The sequence below is a fragment of the Dipodomys ordii genome, unplaced genomic scaffold (genome assembly GCF_000151885.1).
Source record: "Dipodomys ordii isolate 6190 unplaced genomic scaffold, Dord_2.0 Scaffold196, whole genome shotgun sequence".
Lineage (NCBI taxonomy): Eukaryota > Metazoa > Chordata > Mammalia > Rodentia > Heteromyidae > Dipodomys > Dipodomys ordii.
In genome coordinates this window covers 1,909,895-1,918,236 of record NW_012267412.1, presented here as the reverse complement: position 1 = coordinate 1,918,236, position 8,342 = coordinate 1,909,895, and positions in this window count along the sequence as shown.

The following is an 8,342-nucleotide window of genomic DNA, read 5'->3' as shown; positions in this document are numbered from 1 at the left end:
GAAGTGCACTTCAGCTGGCCATGCATGGTGGGACAGGCCCTGGGAGGAGTCCACGCATGGTGAAAGAGGGCAAGCTGGCACAAACGCAGTTCATCTAACCCTAAAGAGTCGGACTGGATACGTGCCCATCCAGAGTGCTAGCCTTGAGCTGTAGAGCTGAGGGATAGCACTCAGGGCCCGAGTTCTAGTCCAGCGACCAGCTAAGGGAAATGCCAATGAGGCATTTATCTCAGTGTAGAAAAGACACTCCTGGGACAAGAGCGATGGAGGAGCATCCAGAGTCAGTAAGCCATTGCTTGGATGGCAGAACTGTCAGATCCTAGAGTCATTTCTGTGTGGCCCTTCAAAATTGGTCAGAGCCAGGAGGTCATGGGAAGATAGTTTGTAAGCATGCCAAATGTCCATGATTATCTACCTTATAAGGGACAGGAACTTGCCAGTCCTCTGTGATAGTAGTAAAAATCTAATGTTATAAAATGTGGGGGATAGTTTAAATCTCAACCCCTTTATGTGCCAAAAGCTCTAATTGGCAGTAACTTTTGAGCTGATACCAGCTACATGAAATTCATCTGCTCAGGAAAAAAGTTTGTAAACCTGAGAGTGTGTTTCTATTGATATCTGCCTGAAGGCCTACATAGGTAACTTGGGCATTGTTAGGGTCACTAGAGATCGCATTCCTAAGTCATCCAGAAAGATGCTTTCACAAACCAGAGTGCTAAACAAGCTACACTGCTATAGCCAGATAAAAGTTTTGTGCAGTTGTCAAAAGTTAAAATATTGTTCTTAATGACATCTAACCCTAATAGCCTCTTTGTAAAATAGGTTAAGGTTATAAGTTCCTGGCTAGGTAGGAATAACGCCCCTGAAGTCAGCTTGAAGAAGTTACAGAAGATGGACCTTCGCCCATCAACCCCCTTTAAGATCAAGAGTCCAGAGTCCGTTTTGGGAAAATGAGGCAAAATAGATAAAAATAATTAATATTGTTAACAGGTGTGCAAGTGTGGAGACTGCATCTGTCAGAGATGGTTACAAGGCTAAGCCTTCTGTGTTTATTTACAAAAATATCTGGTTAGAAAGAAAGTTGTTATTTTGGTAAATTGTCCTGGGCTATTGTATAAACAGTCTTAAAAATCTACGGGGCCACAGCCTGCCAAGCCTATGTAATGTATCCTTAACCGGTCTGTGTAGAAATTTGCAGCCCAGCACGAGGTGTGACAGTTCCTTGGGGCCACTGAGAAAGTTCGATAACAGCCTGACAGTCACCTAGAGGAAATCTACAACTTCACACAGACCACCTCTACCATGGTAAAAGTAGACTGAACTCCTGCCTCATTCCATCACCTAAGACTGCTTCTTGGTTGAAGGTTGCTAAAACTAAGATCTTGTGGGACATTCTTTTGGGTGATATCCAGAAACCCTCTCTATTCCCACAGTGGATATTGGGGGCAAGGATATCACTGGCTTGCTTGCCTTAGGCTCTTCAGTGCATAGTGACTGGAAATCTACTCTATGGTCACAGCCTAGTTTGGCTCTGGTATGGTAATAACCTGAGTGTGTTATCAATGCAGGTAGTACCTTTGGGCCTTGTTTGCTTAATAAAAACTAGATTGGGGGCCATACTCATGGTACACAATACTTACGAATACTCTTCTGTGCATGTTTCTGACTCATGAGTATGATATTCCCAAGATTGAGAATATGATCAAAACAGAGCGGGAAATGAGAGAACAATAGTAACTGTCTTGCTCAGGCAACGTTTCATGATTAACTTTATGTCTTTGTTCTAAGCCCTGCTGGCCAAGATGTTTTTGAGAAGTGTCATTGTATTGAGAGGTATTATTATGTTGAAATTGACCAGAACCTGCACAGATTACAGAAAGAGGTTGTTTATACTGAAACCATTAGACCGTAACTACCCCTGCCCCCCCCCACACACACACAGATGACCCATCAGGTTCTGTAACCCCCTGCTGACGCTAACCACCCTGGAATGTTACCCCTAGCCCCGAGCCAATCAGATTTGTATTCACATGTAATTCTATTTGAACACCTGAATAATGTATCTTTTTGTCACCTTGTGGTTTTTGCCTTTATAAACCCTGCTGGAATGTCTCCGGGGTCTCCTCCCTCCCTCTGCTGTGTCAGAGTGTATGGGACGAGGCCTGAGACTTGGCTTGTTCTAAATAAACCTTGCATTTTGCATTTCGAGTGTCTGAGTCTCTGGTGGTCTCCAGTGGTCTTTGAGGAGTGGGCACTTGAGAAGGAAAAGCTGTAATATTCTTTTTTTAACTATATATATATATATATATATATATATATATAGTAAAGATACTGTACAGAGAGGTTGCAGTTACATGAGCAAGTTAATGAGTCCATTTCCTATTGAGCATTGTTACTCCCTCCTTTGTTTTTCCCCTACTATCTCTTCCCTCCCTACTTCCCCAACTCCCCCCCCCTCCCCCCGCAAAGTTGTAAAGTTCATTTTCAACATAGTGTCTTGTACATCTTGTTGTTACAATGGGTCAACCTGTATCCTTACATCAGCATTTTATTATTCCCCTTCCCATCCCCAAATTAGAAAAATGTATATACAGGATGCAGGACACCAGAATCAAATACAATGACAACAGGGGTTTTACCATGGGGGAAGAACATACAAAGAAACAAAAAAAAAAAATCTCCAGTTAACCACTAGATAACCAGAAGTGGTTCTGTGGCTCAAAGTGGCAGAGTGCTAGCCTTGAGCAAAAGAGCTCAAGGACAGAGCCTAGGCCCTGAGTTTAAGCCCCACAACAAAAAGAGGGGGGAAAAAAAGAAAAGAAAAAAGAAAGGGAGTCAAACTAGCCAAAGTAATATCCAAGGGCAAGAGGAATCTAGAAAAGGTAATAGAGGAGGAGAATGACAAATACTAGACTACTAGATTGCAGGAACAACAGTAGTAGTGACACTATGGCTTATGCCATTCACATACCTTTTGTAAGCTTTCCCCCAGCATCATGATCCAGCCAGAATTTTGAGAAAGCTGGAGTCAAATGGAATGAACTTAAGGATAGAGTGAGAGAAGCCAGCTCACCTGTGAAGTACAAGAAATGAACAATAGCAGAAACTGTTGTGACATCTCCCGGTCTTCTCAACTCTCTTTTACCAACCCTGTGCACCCATCCTCCAGCTTCTACATGTTTTGCTCAATCATAAATCTAAGATATTGAAATGATTGATGTTGGACATTAGAGATGCCTCACCTGATCCACTACTTGATTGCTCTACCCAAAGTCCCCAGAAATTTTCATCTCCACACAGAGAAGTTCATCAGTTGCCAACTAGTGAGGAATCCAAAAGCTCAGGTGGCCTTGAGGAAAGGCATGATATCAAAGGGACACTTTACAGTCCAATTATCGCCACAGGAGCAGATGGGTGAGACTTTAGCAGACAATGTTCATCTGTTGGCTCCTTATTGTTCTTTATTATGCATATTATCCCTTACTGATTTTTCTAGAGAGTGCTGGCCTAGTCAAGTACTAAATTCTTAATTCAGCTTCAGATTTTGAGATAATAAGATCTATGACACACTTCCTTATCCTGTGTGAGACCATCCTATGCCATTAATTTTGCAGGTCTAACAATGTGAGCTTCACATTTAGACAGACATTTAATCTGACTTCTTACTATTCTGTAAATTCCTGTGAATGCAGGAATATGGCTTACTAATCTCAGTTTCCTCATCTGCACAATGGCGATAATGACAATTACTCTCTCATATAAGTCAACAACTTTTATTGAGGATCTCAATTCTTTCTAATAGTTGTTGCAAGGATTATCACTTTAAATGGTAAGAGCATAAAAGTATTTCTGGTACATGGAAGATGCTATATAAGAACTTGTTGATAATGTTGACACTGTTATTTTTGTAACTCTATTTATGGCACCAGAACTTGGCATAATATGTGTACATAAGAATTTTTTGGCTGAATAAGTGGACAGGAGGATGGGTAGGTGGATGGATGAACAAATTTTATCATTTAAAAATTTTAAAGATTCTATATCAGGGGCTGGGAAGGTGGCTCAGTGGTAGAGTGCTTGCCTTGCATGCACGAAGCCCTGGGTTCGATTCCTCAGCACCACATAAGCAAAAAGAAAAAAGCCAGAAGTGGGGCTGTGGCTCAAGTGGTAGAGCTGAAGAGCTGAGGGACAGTGCCCAGGCCTAGAGTTCAGGCCCCACGACCGGACCAATAAATAAATAAATAAATAATAAATAAATAAACATTAAAAATTCTATATCAAAGAAATAACCAAACATGTTTATTGTAAACTTATTCAAACTAGCAAAGACATGGAATCAGCCTAGGTGCTCAACAACAAATGAATGGATAAAGAAAATGCAGCATATGTACTCAATGGAATGTTAATGTTACCAAAAAAAAAAAAAGAATAGAGTCGTATCATTTACAGACAAATAAATAAAACAGAGGATATTATATTACATTAAAGAAGCTAGACACATAAAGACAGGTATTGAGTGTTGTCTTTCATATGTGGAAGCTAAAGAAAGTTGGCCTGAGCCAGGTGCTAATGGTTCACACTTGTATTCTAGCCACTCAGGAGGCTGAGATTCAGAGAAACGTAACTTGAAGCCAGCCCAAGTAGAGAAGTCTGTGAAGTTCCATCTCCAAAATAAACAGCAAAAAGTCAGGCAAGAGGCATGAATCAAGTGATAGCCAGCCAAGTAAGAAAGCTGACCAAGTGTAAGGCCCTGAGTTTAAACTCCAGTACCAGTAAGTACACAAGTAAATAACTAAAGAAAGGAAGAAAGACAGAAAAACAGACTAGTAAGAGTTGATCTGAATGAAGAACAGTAATAACTAAATGTTTGGAAGGTAAAAGGACAGTAAGGAAGAGGAAATTGAAGTAGATCAGTGCAAATTTTCCTGTGCTTGTCCCTGGGCCCTATCTCTGAGCTACAGCTCGACTTATAGCTTTTTATATGTGCCAGCCCTAGGGTTTGGTCTAAGAATCTAGGAGTTACCCTTGAGCTTGTTTTGCTCTAGGCTAGTGCTCTACCACTTGACCCACAGCTCTACTCCAGCTTTTTGGTGGTTAACTGGAGATAAAATTGCATAGACTTTTCTGCCCAGACTATAGTCCTCAAATCTCAGCCTCCTGAGAAGTTAGGATTATAGGCTTGAGTGAAATGTTTTTTGTTTTTTGGTTTTTAACAAGAAGTTACAAAAAAGTAACTGGCAGTATCAGAGGTAACATCTACAAAGAATTTCAAATGAATTTTCAGATTAGAGAATTGTAAAACTAAACATCTTTAATGTAAGGAAAAATTTGGAAAGTGTGTTCTTTCAGCTCTGTGGCTTCTGATGAAATTTACCAGAGTCTGGTGAGAAATAACTCACATAAGTAAAACTTACAAGGAGAAAGTGGAGATTACAAACCCGGGCCAAGTGTTGCAGACAGTGAGGTCAGAGCAGTTCCCAGGCCAACTCTGTAACTTCCCTTTCCTGAGCACAGCTTGAGCCATCCTCACCCACCTATTGGTTTATGTTATTGGAAAAGTGGCTACTCAGGCTTTCTCTCTTTTAGCTTTCTCCTCGAAGTCTCAGCTTTATTACTCAGCACCTCCAAGACCACGCAGTATGTTCCAAGAATAGATATCTCACATTTGAAAAAGAGGTACCCTGTGCAGTCTTTGCACATTTGTTTTACTTTTGATCTCCTTCCACAGAGTCACGCCATTGTCACAGCCTTTACCTTAACCTGAGATGAGTATTTTAAATGATTTCCAGATATTTTAGATCTATTTCCAAAGTCTGGTCCTTTTCCATCCTTCTAAGCAGGCCAAGTGGTTTTCTGAGCTTCCTAAAGAAGAACTTTATGTAACATTTCCCCACCTGTTTTAAGGCTTCTGCAATCACTCTTTGGCAAGAGCTTAAAACAAACCTGTGAAGAAGTCCCAGTGAGAGTGTAATGCCAGAACTCAAGCTCTCAACCCAGGCCCTGTTTATTCAGCTGAGCCGTGGGCTTCCATGGAGCAGAAATAGGGCCATTGGAAGGGAAAACAAGCTCTTTTCTCCACAGCCCAGATCCAATGTCTGGAAAGAATGGGTCACTTTTCTAAGTGAAGACTATTCCAAGTAACCATACTTATACTTACCTGTGATTCCCATGATCCTCTTGTCCCCTCATTCCCCCCCCACACACACACCACAGACGGCCATCACATCCTTATCTGTTTTTCTCTTCTGTGAACAGTACTGTCAGATTGTTCCTCCTGCCCACCATATTTATTGTTACCAGAGCTACAGATGGCTCATGTCATGTTGAGATTCTAGTGTGTGCCACAGATATTTCTGGGAATCTGAACTCAGAAGGTCCTCTCAGATTTTCATGATAGTTCTCAGGAGAAGGAATATTTCAAGCAATATTCTTACCCTCTCCTATTAGGGCCTCTTGAATTTGAGCCAGGCAGGTTCTTCTCAGCTTTGCTCCCTTCTCTACAGATAAGATCCCTGATTAAAAGGATCCTTAACAATGAGACAAATAGATACGAATAAGATTCCTGTTTCTAGTCTTTGAGACATGTCCAAAAGGGTAAATGGACCTAGATTACACATAATTGAACTTTCTGTAACATTTTTTATTCATTTTAGTTTCTAATGAAGCGATATGGAGATTTCTGGCTAAGTTGGAGGAAAAGAGATTAGATTACTCTCTTGCATAAACTAACTAAAGAAATGGGAAAATTCAAAACAAAAGCTTTGAAGGCATCAAAAATCAGGTAGCAAATAAAATCAGGTAGTAACTAACACTGATCTCTAAAAAACAGGAAATAAAACAAGCTTAGAAGCAATATCTAAAGAGAACAAATGGCTTCCAGGAAGTCCAATTGCATCCTAGAACAAAGCTCAAATATTTATCAGGATATAAAAATATCTAGCATGCAAAAGAAAATAATTACAATGTCTGGCATCTAATAAAAAATCAAAGCTGGAAAATATTCTCATGATGAAAATGTAATTAATTAAAACTAGATCAGAAATAGCACACCTGATCAAATTAGAAGTAAAAAACATTGAAACAATGGTTCAAATTATATTTTATATATGCCAGTAGCTAAAGAGAACCTTCTAATTACACAGATGAAAAAGAAGAAAAGAATTGAAGAAGATTTGTGACAACCATAGAAACTACCCAAAATATAAGAAAAAATTATTTCTTTAAATGGATCTTTGAGCATTAGTCAATCTAACATTCATGTCTTAGGGAATAAGAAAATATTTGTGGAGACAATTTCCAGACTCAAGAGTTGAGTCTGGAGCTGGGCATCGGGAGCTAATGATGGTAATCCTAACTACTGAGGAGGTTGAGATCTGAGATTCATGGTCCAAAGCCAGGCAGGGCAGGAAAGTCATAAGACTTTTTTTTTTTTTTTGGGTCCGGTCGTGGGGCCTGAACTCTGGGCCTGGGCGCTGTCCCTCAGCTCTTCAGCTCAAGGCTAGCGCTCTACCACTTGAGCCACAGCACCACTTCCGGCTTTTTTCTGTTTGCTTATGTGGTGCTGAGGAATCGAACCCAGGGTCTTGAGCATGCAAGGCAAGCACTCTACCACTGAGCCACCTTCCCAGCCTCAGTTCATAAGACTTTTATCTCCAATTAACCACACACAAAAAAGTCAGAAATACAACTGTGGCTAGCCTTGAGCCTCTGTAACTCAGAAACAGTGTCCAGGCCCTGAGTTCAATCCCCAGGACCAGTGCTCATGCACACACATACACACACACACACACACACACACACACAAGGTGAGATTGAGATTCCTTCCTTGGACCACAGGCCTGAGAATGGCCACATACAAAATGTAAAAAGAGCAGTTAAGTGCTAACCGTGTCACCCTTCCAAGCTGGCACAGGGCCACATCCTGTGATAAGGAGGGAGGAGAGAATTAGAGACAAACATTCATCTTCTCCACCATTCTGGGCCCTCTTTTGGTAGTTTTTCCTGGTATTATTTCATAGAAAACAATGGGTTCAGTTGGAGATACAGAACAAGCTGGGCTCATAAGCACATAGGGCACAGGCATATTGGCAATTGCTCTGCTTTCAAGCCAGGGAGACTTCACATAAAGAAGCTGGGAATGTGGCTTAGTAGTATAGTGCTTAGCATACAGGAAGCCCTGGGTTCGATTCCTCAGCACCACATAAACAGAAAAATCCAGAAGTAACACTGTGGCTCAAAGTGGTAGAGTGCTGCCTTGAGCAAAACCAGTTCAGGGATAGTACCAAGTCCCTGAGTTCAAGTCGGAGGAGGAGGAGGAGGAGAAGGAGGAGAAGGAGGAGGAG